Source organism: Mauremys mutica, chromosome 21 (assembly GCF_020497125.1).
Source record: "Mauremys mutica isolate MM-2020 ecotype Southern chromosome 21, ASM2049712v1, whole genome shotgun sequence".
Lineage (NCBI taxonomy): Eukaryota > Metazoa > Chordata > Testudines > Geoemydidae > Mauremys > Mauremys mutica.
In genome coordinates, this window is record NC_059092.1 from 3390503 (window position 1) to 3405169 (window position 14667).

At 46.7% G+C, this 14667-nt stretch overlaps 1 long non-coding RNA gene across 1 annotated transcript; it reads right to left on the reverse strand.

The window, feature by feature from the left end:
* Positions 1–2310: 2310 nt before the first annotated feature.
* Positions 2311–7099, reverse strand: LOC123354140. The gene is made up of 3 exons (XR_006574629.1): positions 6912–7099; positions 5067–5625; positions 2311–2589 (listed from the first exon to the last, which is right to left on the reverse strand). It is a non-coding gene; the product is annotated as an uncharacterized LOC123354140 (long non-coding RNA).
* Positions 7100–14667: the final 7568 nt, after the last annotated feature.

Consider the following 14667-nt stretch of genomic DNA (forward strand, 5'->3'; position numbering starts at 1 on the left):
TTGGCATTAAAACATTCAACCCTTTAAAAAATAATTGCTTCTTGGATGATAACTTGTAAATCAGATTCCAGATCCATCCAAGGTACTGGGTCCTGCGAACAGAGTTTTGAGCTGTAGTGGAAATGAGACCAGAAAACTACTCTGTGGTGGTGCCGTGGCTTTAATCTCTCATCGCTGTTTCATAATATCATTGGGAAATAATAAGTTCTGCTATGATTCTTTCCCTGAAAAGATTGCATTGCATTGCATTGCCATCTCCCCAGGGCATACTGCATGTAATTATTGTTTTATTAACATAATTTCATACCTGCATATTCATAGTTGGCTGGCCACAGTCATGTGATGTGTCAGCAAGTTTCTATTCATATGCTGACCTTCTCAAAAGTCATTAATACTGAGAACTGGAATAATATTGACTAACGAGCTGGCTTATTCAAATGCTTCATCTCTTAGTGGGACAAACAACCTGACTAGTTTTAAGATGGAGCCTGATAAATGTACAAATGGGATTATAGAATGGGATTGCCTGCATTGGCAAGGGACAGGACTCTATGCCGGGGGAGATTCCTTCCCGACCTATGTCCTTATCTGGACTGGCTCCTCAGGTATGTATCAATTTTCTAAAGTTCTCCCCACTTTTGAGCATTTAACAAAGCAGAGATCCATAACCGTAATGGAAATTTTCTCTGTGTTTCTAATGAAAACATTCACAATACATCCTGACATCATCTTTCAATGAACTTCAAGACTTATTTTCCTTCAAGGAAAATCATAAAATCTTAGACTCATAGGATTGGAAGGGACCTCAAGAGGTCATCTAGTACAGTCCCCTGCACTCATGGCAAGACTAAGTATTATCTAGACCAGTGCTTCTCAAAGTCGGGATGCCACTTGTGCAGGGAAAGCCCCTGGTGGGCTGGCTGGTTTGTTTACCTGCTGTGTCCGCAGGTTCAGCCAATCGCGGCTCCCACTGGTCGTGGTTCGCCGTCCCAGGCCAATGAGGGCTGCGGGAAGGGCGGCCAGCACATCCCTCGGCCTGCGCCGCTTCCAGCAGCTCCCATTGGCCTGGAGCAGCGAACCGTGGCCAGCGGAAGCCGCGATCAGCTGAACCTGTGGATGCGGCAGGTAAACAAACCAGCCAGCCCACCAGGGGCTTTCCCTGAACAAGGGGCTGCCCTAGTTTGAGAACCACTGCTCTAGACCACCCATCCCGGGTGTTTGTCTAACCTGCTCTTAAACATCTCCAATGATGGAGATTCCACAACCTCCCCAGGCAATTTATTCCAGTGCTTAACCACCCTGACAGTTAGGAAGTTTTTCCTAATGGCCAGCCTAAACCTCCCTTGCTGCAATTTAAGCCCATTGCTTCTTGTCCTATCCTCAGAGAATAAAGAGAACATTTTTTCTCCCTTCTCCTTGTAACAATCTTTTATCTACTTGGAAACTATTATCACGTCCCTTCTCAGTCTTCTCTTCTCCACACTAAAAAAAAACCAAATTTTTCAATCTTAGGTCATGTTTTCTAGACCTTTAATCATTTTTGTTGCTCTTCTCTGGACTTTCTCCAATTTGTCCACATCCTTCCTGAAATGTGGCACCCAGAACTGGACACAATACTCCAGCTGAGGCCTAATCAGCATGGAGTAGAGTGGAAGAATTACTTCTTATATATACCGACCTAAAGGTCAATACATCTCAATGTTAACCTCAGTGGAACCCAACATCTTCTCAGTATTTTTTGGATGGTTAAACACAATATTTATTTTATCATTTAATTCTTCACGTTTGCTTTCCAGGATCACATCTCTTCCTAGTGCCCCCTAGTTACGGTGTGGGTACCACCAGTAGGACACAGAGGCCGCGGTTCACCAGCCACTGAAGCTGTACGTGTGCACAAGTTGCAGGGCGGGGACCTACGACTTTAATTTTCCTGGTAAACATTGTCAGAAAGAAATGGGGAAATGGTTGTTAGAGGAGGCTAGAGAGAGATCATCAGCACAGACAATCCTCCCGCTTGGGAGGTGGGGCCAGATTTGCTAACGTATTTAGGCTCCTAATGTTGCAGATAGGCACCTAAGGGGATTTACGAAAGCACCAAAGCAGGTTAGGCACTAACTCCCATTGGAAGTCTCGCCAATTATTACCTTATTGTATTACTACTACTATTTTTCTTTGGCCTGCACAAGCAATCTAGCTGGGCAGGAAGGTGCCGGACTAATGGCCCTTTCTCCACAGAGCAGGCGCAGCTCAGACAGCAACAGCAGGGCAGACTTCATCCCTCCCCTTTCCTGCCCAAAATGCCTTTAGCCTGCTAGACTGGAGCCACCTCTTCATGGAGACGACGAACACGGGGGCCCAGTCAGTGACAGCTCTGGGGTTGGTTCATCTGTGCACATTACAGTGCCATCCCCCTTAGATCATTCACGTCTTCCCTGGATTTGCAGCATTCCTTCTTGCCGCTATTGGTGGGAAGGGTGGTCTTGTGGGTGAGGTGCTGGAGTGAGACTCAGGAAATCTGGGCTCTGTTCCCAGCTCTGTCATGGACTCCCGGAGCCAGTCTCCTAGTTTCTCTGGGTCTCCCTATCCTGTCTATAAAATGTAGAGCATAATTAGAGCAGGCCGCAAAACTTCTGAATAGAGAATCGGCGGGGGGGATAGCAAAAGAATCATCTCATTTTCTGCCCAGCTCTAATTATAATGGCCCCTCCCCCCTTTAAATAAATATATGGAGATAGACCTATCTCATAGAACTAGAAGGGACCTTGAAAGGTCATCCAGTCCAGTCCCCTGCCTTCACTAGCAGGACCAAGTACTGTCCCTGACAGGATGGGGGGGGGGTGTTGGGTTTTTTTTGCCCCAGATCCCTAAATGGCCCCCTCAAGGATTGCTCACACCACTGAGATTGTTAGTCCTTTGCAGCAAGAACAGTCTCTTGCCCCGTGGCTGTGAGCTGAGCTGGAGCCCCAAAGCACTGTCTAAAGGCAGGTGCTACCATCACTAATGGGCGGTAGAGGGAACACAACGACAAGGGGGGTAGCGGGATTTATCTAAAGCAAACCTGGCTTGACTCTAAGGGTGCCCTATGCCGGGCTTAGATTTTATTTTTAATTAGGGCCTCTGCTTTCCGTACTGACTGGAATCCTCCTGGTCAGCATGTAGGCATCCCTCACCGGTGCCTTTCACCCTGGGGAGTCAGCCACCTCAGGGGAGTGAGGGGTGGCTCATCTCCCTTCTCAGACGAGGCCCTTCCTGGAGCAGAGAATGACAGCTCCCCCAAATTATATGTGCTGGTTTGGGGTGTCCCCTCAGCTGTGTGAAGCCACCCAAATGCTTTGACGTGTGCGCTGGTCTCAGTCCGACAGGTGAAAGGGGAGTGACCTGTATCCGTGAAGTCTGAGCACAGGGCAGGCCTATAACACCTACACGTGGCCCTCTTGCACCCGGCCACTCTGTGCAATGTATTTATTGCCTGCTAATTGAAGGTTAAATGCAATATGGAATCCTTGGTGCTTTATTATAAACCCTTGATGGCTTTCTTTATGGAGCAAGGCAGCTTTTAGTGCCTTTTCATTTCTTAGCCTAGCAACCATGAAAGACACAAAAGGAACCTTTACTAACAGGATGTCTATGGCTATGGATTGTTTTACAGCCAGCAGCTCTCAATACATCTTCAGTAGTGAATTATAAGCAGTTATGCTGCTGTCTAACAAAATTTACTGAATGCCGATTAAACTGTTTAACAGCAAGATGATGCTGGAGCCGTGTCTCTGTAATGGAACACTCAGAACCGCTGCTACAGGAAAGGGGAAATGTCAGAGGCCAGGGCAGCCGGTGTGTCAGGGCAGCCAAGTGCCATTCCACAGGTGCAAAGCTGCTCTAGGGGCTGCTTTGCTGGCCACTGGAGAATTCCCACCAACACCTGAGGTCAGTGCAGGGGGCATGGCCATGGGAAGCAGCATGGGACTGGGGCTCCCTGATGCCACAGCAATCTCAGACTCCTGGAGGCTGTGGGAGGAGCAGAGGTTAGAGCAGCCTGACTCACATCTGGGGAGTGGCACAAGGCACATGAAGGAAGTGAAAGGGGCTTAAAGCACCAAACCTCTCCACCTTGCTGGAAAATATGACTCATACTGACATATAGAAGAGGGGGCCATGACGACTCATGTGTGTAAGCCACTTGGCAGACGAAAAGGGACATCTCTTTGTGAGGGCCTGTTTGTATATAACACTGATCTAAGACTCTATGGCCTCACGCTAGAGCAATTCAAATCCTGCCTTTTCAATAAATAATTGGAAATTTCAATTGTTTTTACTTTATTTTTTATTTAGCTAAAATTGCATTACTTAGTAATAATATCACTTCTTTGCATGGCACGTCCCTAAGACACAGTATGCTTCAGCCCAGTGGAAAACATTGCTGATCCTTTAACTTAGTTTTAAAACTAAACCCAATTCCAATTCCCTACAGTGTGAAGTAAGAAACGCTTCCAAAAAGTAGGAGCATAAATGCTAAAAACAAAAGCCACAAATGACTCTAAATTATATTCAGGGCATCCCTATAAATCTCCAGACTTAGATCTAAAAAACTGATCAGGGATATTAAAGGAAAGTAGATTTGAAAGTTATGAGGGTTCCAATATTATTTAAAGCCTCATAAGTCAGTAATAACACTTTAAAATCAATCCTAAATCTCACCACAAGTCAGGGAAGGTTTGTTTTATACTGGGATAATATGATCTGATGAGCTGCGTCTTAGATGTTGTGAGTGAAATACTTAAAAACAGAAAAAGAACAAAATCGATTTTCCCCCCAGACTTTGGTGGAAGGGAGGTAGGGTTCTGAATAAACACAAACAGGCCCCCAGTCCTACATGTGGAAAGCGCCAGGGTCAATCTGGTGTGACCTCAATTCAACATAGCAGCGATTTGAGATCCATGTTGGGAGGTCAGTCTGCTAAAGCCAGATTAAACAATAGTGTTGGAAAGTATGTCAGATCTAAAACCGTCTTATGTCTGTGGGAGCTACAATCTCCTCTGTGCTCCTGGAATGCATAAAATATCTCTCACCTGTGAAATGGTGCTGCTGAGATCATTAGACTGGGCCCAAAGGTATGATTCTTCTCTGAAAGATGAGTGTGGGTCAGAAAGAAATGCTGAGCTGAAATGGTTTATTGAATGAGAGTGTGTTTTTAATAGGGAACTCAGCTCTGGTTTATTGCATTGCTGGCTGCTCCGGATTTGACAACATTGTCTGCAGCCCCTCCAGCTTGTGCAGTGAATGCATCAGATGTCATAATCCTACGCAGGCTTGGACTGGGATGGCAAATGCACAAGGAAAACTCCAATGCTGCGGGAACGACTGCTGGTGATTCACCAGTCTCTCTCTCCTTAGTGTTGCAGCGATAGACCTGGGCCCTCAAAAGACCCAAGCTCCTGGGCAGCTCAGACAATTTCAGCTGCTTCTCTGAACTGCTCAGATCTCTCACGTCTGCAGACTCAGGCTGGAGAGTTCACGAGCATGGGCTTTTCACAAAGATTGCTGGTGCCTCCTGGAAACAGCACAAGAGCGGATGAAGAGCGGGAGCACCTGGTGTTTCCACTCCTGGTCCTGGTCAGAGCCCGGAGGCTTGAAGGCATCATGAAAATGAAAAACAATGGTGACAAAAACAGAGCGTTTCAGCAACTCCTGGATCGGGGGGGCTGGGAATGGCCCCACTGTTATCATTTCCAAGCTGGTTCACCCATTGCTACGTCTGAGCCTGCCTATTAAAGTAAGGCAAGATTCTGGAATGTCTTTGCCTCCAGCCCTCCCAGGCAGGAGTCAGATGATTGCAGGCACTAGCACACCCTGGACTGAAGTGCTGGGGATGGGGAATGCCCAGAGACCCCAGCAGTGGAGCCAGGCATCGCCTCCAGTGCTCCCTGAAGCATGCAGCCCAGGTAGAATTAGTGAAGGAGACACTGCCGGGGCACACGCTCTCCACAGCTGCTTGCCCCCGGCGCCTCTAGCTGCTAATCAGAATTCAATCCTCAGCACAGGAATCGGATTCCTTGGTCAATGAGGCCTAGTTGTGCCAAGTCAAAGGGCCCAACGCCTCTGCTGGTATAAATTAGTGACTCCACCAGCGCTGAGCCCCTTTACACCCGCTGAGGATTTAGGCGAAAGCTATGTCAACCCCTGTCCCTAAAACACCTCCAAACTTACAAATGCACAGAACATTCTTCTGTCTAACAGGGAGATGAAACACCAGGATTATATCCTGCCGTTCATTTTTTTTTAATGCTTTTCTTCTAGCTAAACTGCTTCAGAGAATATGATTCTGGGGTGAGTCAAAGGCCAATACATCAGAAAAATACCCAGGTCTTGCCACTGCATTAATTTCAGCCCATTTGTTGCTACTTACAAGACTATTTCATTATTTGTGCTACAAATGCCAGGAAGGGTTCTAAACTGCAGACCTGGGGAGAGGTGTTATGTTGCTGATAAAAATATCTGAAGGCCTGATTGGCCCATCTATCCTCATGTTTGCTGTCTCTCGGTGCCGTTCACAGACAGATTTGCACTCTGCTGGCTGAGCCTCACCTCAGGTCAGACCCAATCTATCTCAGGGTAATCTTCAGCAATAAACTGATTACATACTGTGAGCCTTCCCGGCTTGTATCTGGGAGAAATTGTCGGCACTCCTGTGTTTCCCATTAAAACAACAGTGCTGGAAACCAGCGAGCGATCATAATATGAACCAAATTAGCAGCATCACCATACTCTTTAGGCTCAGCATTAATTATTACTTAGTATCTAGAGAAATAAATGGTCTCAGACATTGTGCCCCCAATGCAAACGCAATCAGCGCTCTCCAGCTTACTGTGCTATTTTCCATATTCATTTTGGGCCTATCCACAGCTGATGCTCACCGGGTCCATTAAAAGTAAATTAGCAGTGGTTTTAATTTCCCCTCCCCACTGCTGCTAACAAATAACTTGTTTGTGCAGCACTCAGGGAGCCTCAGATATGCCCCTTCTCCAGGTTTCAGCTAAATGCTGTTTCACAGCAAGGCCACTGGGCTTCACGCCCCTCTCTCTGTGCGCAGCGACTCATCATCAGTAGCCCTTGCTTGTAAAACACAGAAAAGTCATGCTTGCGGGCTTATGCTGTCACATTCATCTCCATGGCAACAGGTTGTGATGTCAGATGATCACATCGAGCAAAGAGGAGTGATTGGTAATTAAAGAGCAAGTATTTGTTGTTAAAATTCACTCCCCCCACAGACAAGACACCTTTGGATTACAGAAAACCCACCCAAGTGAGCATGGGCTGAGCAGGTGAGGGGGCTGTGTTTGGCACGTGATTTTGGTATTGTTTGCCCTGATGGTCAAAGAAACTTTGAACAAGGCCTTGGTCTCATTTGAAACTCCAGTGCTTCAGGGGCCCAGGAAAACCCCCAGAGTCCTTAAACTGCTCTAAAAACACATCCCTTTTCCCAGGGCCATTTATTTCAGCTGTAATAGGATTTTTCAGAGAATTCACAGCAGCCCTGGAGGAGATGGAAGTCATTTATTTATCCACAGAACAGGGCCAGTGACGGCAGGAGCTGGGCAAATTCCCCTCCTGCCCACACCCTACCAGTGTGCCTGCCTCACCTCTGACCTGGAAAAAATGCCTCCAAGTATGAGAAGAGGAATTTAAGCCCCAGGGCTGCCAGCTGCATCTTTCCAGGCACAGCACTCCACCAGTTGGCAAGAAATTGCAGGATCACAGTCCTAGCCCCATTGCTTAGTTCAGCTTTGTGCATACAACAAACAACCTCCACCCCCTCAAACAACACCTGGTGTGCAGCCTCAGCCCAGGCTAGACAGAGCAAGAGATGAGCTCCACAACCAGTACTGCTGACTCTGCAGGGAAACGCTCTGAACCCAGCAGCACTTGTAAACTGGCTTCCTCTTCTCATAAAACTTTTTACAGGCTCTGAATAATGCAGCAAATGAACATGCAGCCAGGCTGATTGGACAGGAATCTGCTTCCCTGCTTAGCAATTACTTTGTCCTCATACTCTGTGTGTGCTAATAGACAGGGGATATTTTTGTTGAGATTTGAGGAGGAGACACTGATTTTCACGGAGAGTAATTGGAGGGTGTTCATTACCGCAGGTACAATGGGCAATCTATTGCACTGGATTGGATGAATAACATGATTGGATATTGTGAGGCTTTTATTAGTGTGAAAGCATCCAGCACAATGGTCTTACACGTGTAAATAAATCAATGGGATTTACTTCCCCCAATCTCACTTATTTGCAGTGTATGTTGAAGGGAGCTCCTAACAATGAGAAAAAGCACAGGGAGATGCCTTCTTTCAGGTCAGCATATCTCCCCTTTCCCAAGCAGTCTCTTCAGAGTCTGACAGGGCTGCCCAGAGGGGGGGGCAAGAGGGGCAATTTGCCCCAGGCCCCAAGCCCCAGAGGGGCCCCCACGAGAGTTTTTCGGGGCCCCTGGAGCGGGGTCCTTCACTCGCTCCGGGGGGCCCAGAAAACTCTTGCGGGGCCGGGCCCAGGAGCTTCTTCCACTCCCGGTCTTCGCCGGCGGGGGGTCCTTCCGCTCCGGGGCGGAAGGACCCCCCCACTGGCGAATTACCACCGAAGTGGGACCCGCCGCCAAAGTGCAGCCCGGTCTTCGGCGGTAATTCGGTGGCGGGGGGCCCTTCCGTTCAGGGACCTGTCGCCGAAGTGCCCCGAAGACCCGCGGTGGGGGCCCCCCGCCACCGAATTACCGCCGAAGACTGGGCTGCACTTCGGCGGCAGGTCCCGTTTCGGCGGTAATTCGGTGGCGGGGGGGGCCGCCGCGGGTCTTCGGGGCACTTCCGCCGGGTCCAGGAACGGAAGGGCCCCCTGCCACCGAAGACCCCAGGCCCCCGGAATCCTCTGGGCGGCCCTGGAGTCTGAAGGATTTGATCTGGAATTGAAATCAGAGTCAGCTCCGCAAATCAGCAGAGCAGATGTGTGTGGTGGGGAGGGAGGGTATTTTTGGTTTTTTGGACTAAAGGAAATGGTTTTGTCTGCCAGTAAAAAGGTTTAGTGCTGTAATTGCACGGATGGCTCGTGAGTAGCAGAAACAGCAAATCCCTAGTGATTTTGGGTTTGTGATTTAGTTTTTCCTGAAGTGGGGAAACCACAGAGCTATTTAGTGCTTGTCCCTTGAGTTTTGCCTATTAAAATAAATGTAGTGTTCCTGTTATTAACATCACAGCAAACAAATCAGGGAAGCAATATATTAATATCCTTCTATTGACAAGTTTCAGCTCCATTAGCTGCCTCTTATAGATCTGGTATTTTTTACTAACGTGCTCACTACACAGACTTTCTGCTGCTTTTAATCTGCAACAGAAGAGCCCCTTCAGCCATGGGATGATGACAATATTTTCACACCTCCGTAATCTTTCTTGGGCATTACAGCTGGGGAAATTGAGTCACTGAGAGTGGCTTGTCCAAGGTCAAAAAACAAGGCAAAAACCAAACCCAGAAATCCCACTTCCCAGTCCATGGGCAAAACTGTCCTCTTAGTAACACCAAGAATTTACCTGCAGGCAAAGTCATTGGAAGTTATTCGTTTCCACCAGTGTCAATGTCAGCTGAATTTGATCCCATGGATCTCACCATTAGACTACGCTCTGAGTTCTTATGTTCTTAAACAAATATTGCCACAGAAAAAGCAAACTATATATCCACCCACGTTCACCTGAGGTGATGAGTGCTAAGTTTTTGTTGATTCCCCTTGCAACTGTTTTCAGGACTGTCTCCACACTTAAGGAAACACTGTACTTGCTAATCACACTTTGAGCAATGCTGCTTGGAGTATGTTCCTCCTCTGGGATCTGAAGGATCATCAAGAAAATAACCACTCAATTAAAACATATTTCATGTACATATATAGAGCTGGCTCAAATCATATTTCCCTATGCACATGGAATGCAGTGCAAGTGACAGCTGTATCTATGCCCAGTGTTTAAAAAAAAACAAGATGCAGATCATTTCATTTTGGATTTATTTGTTTATGAGATTTGTTTTTAAAGGTTCAGTGGAAAATTTTACAATCTGATACCAATTATGTAACAAAAACATAAATTGTGATAAAATCTTGAGAGTTGGCAAAACTGGAAAGAAATGGAATCACTGAATCAGTTTCAAGAGGCGGCTTCTTCGGATTTGCACAAGTCTCATGACACTTGATTTTTTTTCTCAAAACCCCAGCTCCTGGAGTCAGATGATTAAACAAAATTAAAGCTGAGATTCCTGCATAAACAACGTGCCTAATGGTTGCAGAGAAAAGCTTGAAAAATTGTCCTGAGTGCACCCTGAGGGCCCGGAAACCAGAAGGGAAATAAAAAGAACCCAACATTTATTACCTTTTTAAATCTCATTATTTGGGAGGAGGGTGATGGCTGATGCATGATTAGTGAATGCCTGGAGTTGACAATCCTGGCTCTCATTTTCTTTGTAATTCGTTCTCCACTCTTTTGTAGGCAGAATCAAGATTCCATCCCAGTTTTATTTTAATAAAACCACTTATTCTAAGCCAACTTTCTAACCAGTGCCCAGAACAGACTGAGTGGAGTCCTTGATCTTACTGCAGCAATGCAATTTGTTTAGTGGTCTCCTGTTGGTACAGGGAGAAAAGAATTAACCTCAGGCATTAAAAATTGTATGGTAGCACCTGTAATTGTGTCATTAGCAGTTTCAGGGGGTTCACCGCTGCCCTATTAATCTGTTTAAATTCATGTGTTGTGAACCCAGGAGTTTCACGTTGAATTTCAACACTTCAAAGCAAATCCTAGTTACAAATGCGAATTTCACAGGGCTACATCACTGAACCATAAATCAACCTTGGGTTTACTGGAAACTGAGCTCCCACTGAATCTGCATAGGGCTTCAAGTTTCTAATGGCACACAAGCCCACATAAGCATTTTTATCAGTTTTCACAGCTGTCATTAGTTCCAGACTAAAGGCCAAATTTTCAAACAGCAGCACGAACCTGCAGAACATGCACAAGGACTTCCAAAAAGGTTATTGGGCTGGCAAAACCAGCCCTTTGCCTGAGGAAATAAATAACCACTGCCCTTCAGAGGTGTGACTTCCAATGTCATGTAATTTAGGTAGCAGATAAACTCTTCTCTGAATTGTCTAAGTAGGCAAACAGGAAGAGAAAATTCTCTCTGCTTTTTCTCAGGTGTCCATCAATGGCTACATGCTTCCTGAGCAATGCTGCACATCTCTCAAATTACCAACAACTCTGGTAGTCACTAAACGATCTACAGCAGATTGTCGTCTACAAAGTGAAACCATAGAACCTCATAAACAAAACAAGATGAGGTTAGGATAGATCAGTACTCAGATGAGCTACTGCCAAAGAATGCCCGGGTGTGTCAGGAAGTGATTTGGAGGGTGCAGTCGGTGGCATTCTTCCCTCTTAGTATTCACCCAATGCAACAGCATAATGTTGGGGAAACTGTGCTGTTTCAAATGAGACATAAAACCAAAGAGTTGGCCTTATATTATCTTCGAATCCCATGGCACTTTTCACAATAGAAATGTTTAACCCAGATGTCCTGGGCAAATTCCAGGTTATCTAATTACATTCTGCTTCCCTAAAATTCTCACTGCAGTTTCAGATAAATAGTCTTTTTCATCATTTCCTCTCCTAACTATTATATAGAGGTTCTGTGCACTGATTAAACAGCTGCCACATTACAACCCAGAGGTGACTGCATTTCAGTAGTGGATGAACTGACCCATTTGTATATAGTTTGCAAAGTGTACTGAGATCCTTTGGGGCGGGGGGGTGAAAGGTATTTTTAACAGAGGTTAAAAACAAAAAAGGGCCAATATCTGGCTTCTTTGACAATTCATTTCATTCTGGCACTTTATCCTGCATGTGCAGTGGCTAAAAATGTTTGTAGTTTAGACAGAGTGGTGACATGTGAGGAATCAGAACATTAGCTGCAAGTGCCTGTTCATACAATTCTGCCCTGAGAGGATCTGATTCTTAGCCAGGGCCGCCCAGAGGGGGGGGCAAAGGGGGCAATTTGCCATGGGCCCCGGGCTCCGCAGGGGCCCCCAAGAGAACAGCGGAGGCTCCCGCCTCCGCCCCTCTCCTGGAGCCTCAGCGCATCAAGCGCCGAGTCTCCGCCGGGGCCCCTGAGCCCCGCCCCGCTCCGAGCCGCGTGGGGAGGGGGCGGGGCTGGGAGCTCCGGGCTGAGCTCAGCTCCCGCTCGGCGTGGAGCTCCCAGCCCCGCCCCCTCCCCACGCGGCTCTGAGCGGGATGGAGCTCAGGCCCCGCCGGCCACACGCTGCGGCTGTTCCGGCGAGGCGCTGAGACTCAGGGTGAGGAGGGAGCCGGGGGTAAGAGGCTGGGGCCGGGGCGGGGGGGAAGCGGGACCCGCCGCCGAAGCGCAGCCCTGTCTTCGGCAGCGGGGGGCCCCTTCCGTTCCGGGACCCGCCGCCGAAGTGCCCCGAAGACCCGCGGCGGGGACCCCCCCCGCCGAATTACCGCCAAAGACCGGGCTGCACTTCAGCGGCAGGTCCCGCTTCGGCGGTAATTCGGCGGCGGGGGGCTCCCGCCGCGGGTCTTCGGGGCACTTCGGCGGCGGGTCCCGGAACGGAAGGGCCCCCCGCCGCCGAAGACCCCGGGCCCCCGGAATCCTCTGGGCGGCCCTGTTCTTAGCATACAGGGTGAGATGTTTGAGCAACATTTATGATTTTCAAGATTATTGCAATTATGTTTCAGTGTGGGCTTGAAAAGGGAGGTCTATTTTCTTAGTTAATAAGGTTTATTTTTACTCCAATTGAATAATACATGATTAATGTCAACATAAATTACAACCCTTCCATTTTGAACCACTTTGCTGTCCTATATCTTCTCTCTCTGGCTTCCTGCTTCTTTTAACCATTTTCCTTTTTTTTCCCCCTTATCTCCACTCTCCCTTTAATGTTCCCTTCACTCTCTTGTCACTGTTATGCCAGGTCATTTTCACAGCAGCAAAACGGGAGTGGAGGGAGGGGTGGCAATGGGGAGCTAAAATATCTAATATTTCAGAGTCCTATAAGTCATGAGTGTCTCAATAAGTTCTGTGATCTGAGAGGCGTATCTGGGGAAGAAGAGGTTGAGGGCCCACATGATATTCATTCCCTGTCTCTCATATGCTCTATTTAACCTTTATTTTAAAAGTTATAATAACAAAAAATTCCCCTTGACACCAGAGGATTTTTTTATGGAGGCCTTGCAAACTGAACTTCTCAGCTTTTCAAAATCAATGCACGTTTTCCATCACTTAGACGTGTGCTGGGTTTTTATTTTGTTTTATTTGCAATTGAGCCATATTATACACCAAAAGTTCAAACTGTTTGAAGCCTGCTAGTATCTATCTCTATTAAAACCTCTCCAGGAGACTAGCTTTGATTGTCTGGCAGACTGGGACCCATCCATCTAAATCAGGAAGATCTCAGAAGATGTTAGAGACTCGGCCTGCATCCATTAACTGCAGGCAGTTTTCACCCTAAAACTATTTAAAATATATAAAGCATGAATCACATTCAGCTGAGTTAACATAAGAATGCATCTCAAACATGAACTCCATTGAGCTGTATGGACTTCTTGACACTGACATGCTCAGAAAGAGGGACAATTAGTTTCTTCCTGCAAAGCAAGGAGCGCAAAGAATGTTGTTTTGCAGCAATGCAGCTTTTTACAGGTTGCACAGGCTGGAACTCGGGTTCCAAAACTTTTTCACAGTCTAGACCACCTCTTCATAGAAAGATTGTATCACAGAGCATCTCTCTACCCATTCCCAATTGCGTAGGCCTCCTCCTCACACATTCACGTTTGTGTAGAAACTATAGCAGTGACTGGCTTACATGGAAAAGTGACGTTAGAGGGGTATGTAGCTATCATTTCATGTGACATAGGAACTGAAAACAAGGAGAAGCCAACACCACATGACTGACAAGCTCTCTATGGACCACCAATAAGGACTCCCTGCAAAAGGCTAGAGCTAGTAAATTAGCCTCCATAGTGGCATTAGAGAAAAACCTGATCTGAGAGACAAGCCACCCTAACAGAACTCTCTTCTTTGTAGGCTAATGACAAGAAGAAAACAGGAGGATGGAGACAAATAAAGTAATAGCAAAGGAGCAGTTGGGAAAGGGATGCATTATTAAGCCCAGAGTTAGTAAATATGTTTCTCCTTCCAAAGCTGCTTGCATAATGATATCATCCTCATTTGAAGAGTGCATTACTGGTATCTCCTTACAATACCGTGGCATTAAGCAATGAAAATGGTAATTTCTGTCTCTTCACAATGCAAAATTTTCTGAAAATAAAGTTAGAGAAAGATCCCATTACAGTGTCTGAGTGAGTACACCAGCCAATAAGGCAAAAACATTGCTGTCGTATAACTTGGTTAATTAAGTTTAAACATGCTGCATTCAAAGCTATAGAAAGGCATGTGTGCCTTCATTCATCCAGAAACACACACACACACACGCACAGAATTCATCCCTACAGACACATACACACACGCACAAAATGCATCCCTACACACACATGAACGTGCACACTTGCATCTTTCACCCAGAACCATGTATATTCTCACACACACTCACAGGCACATACAGACACACT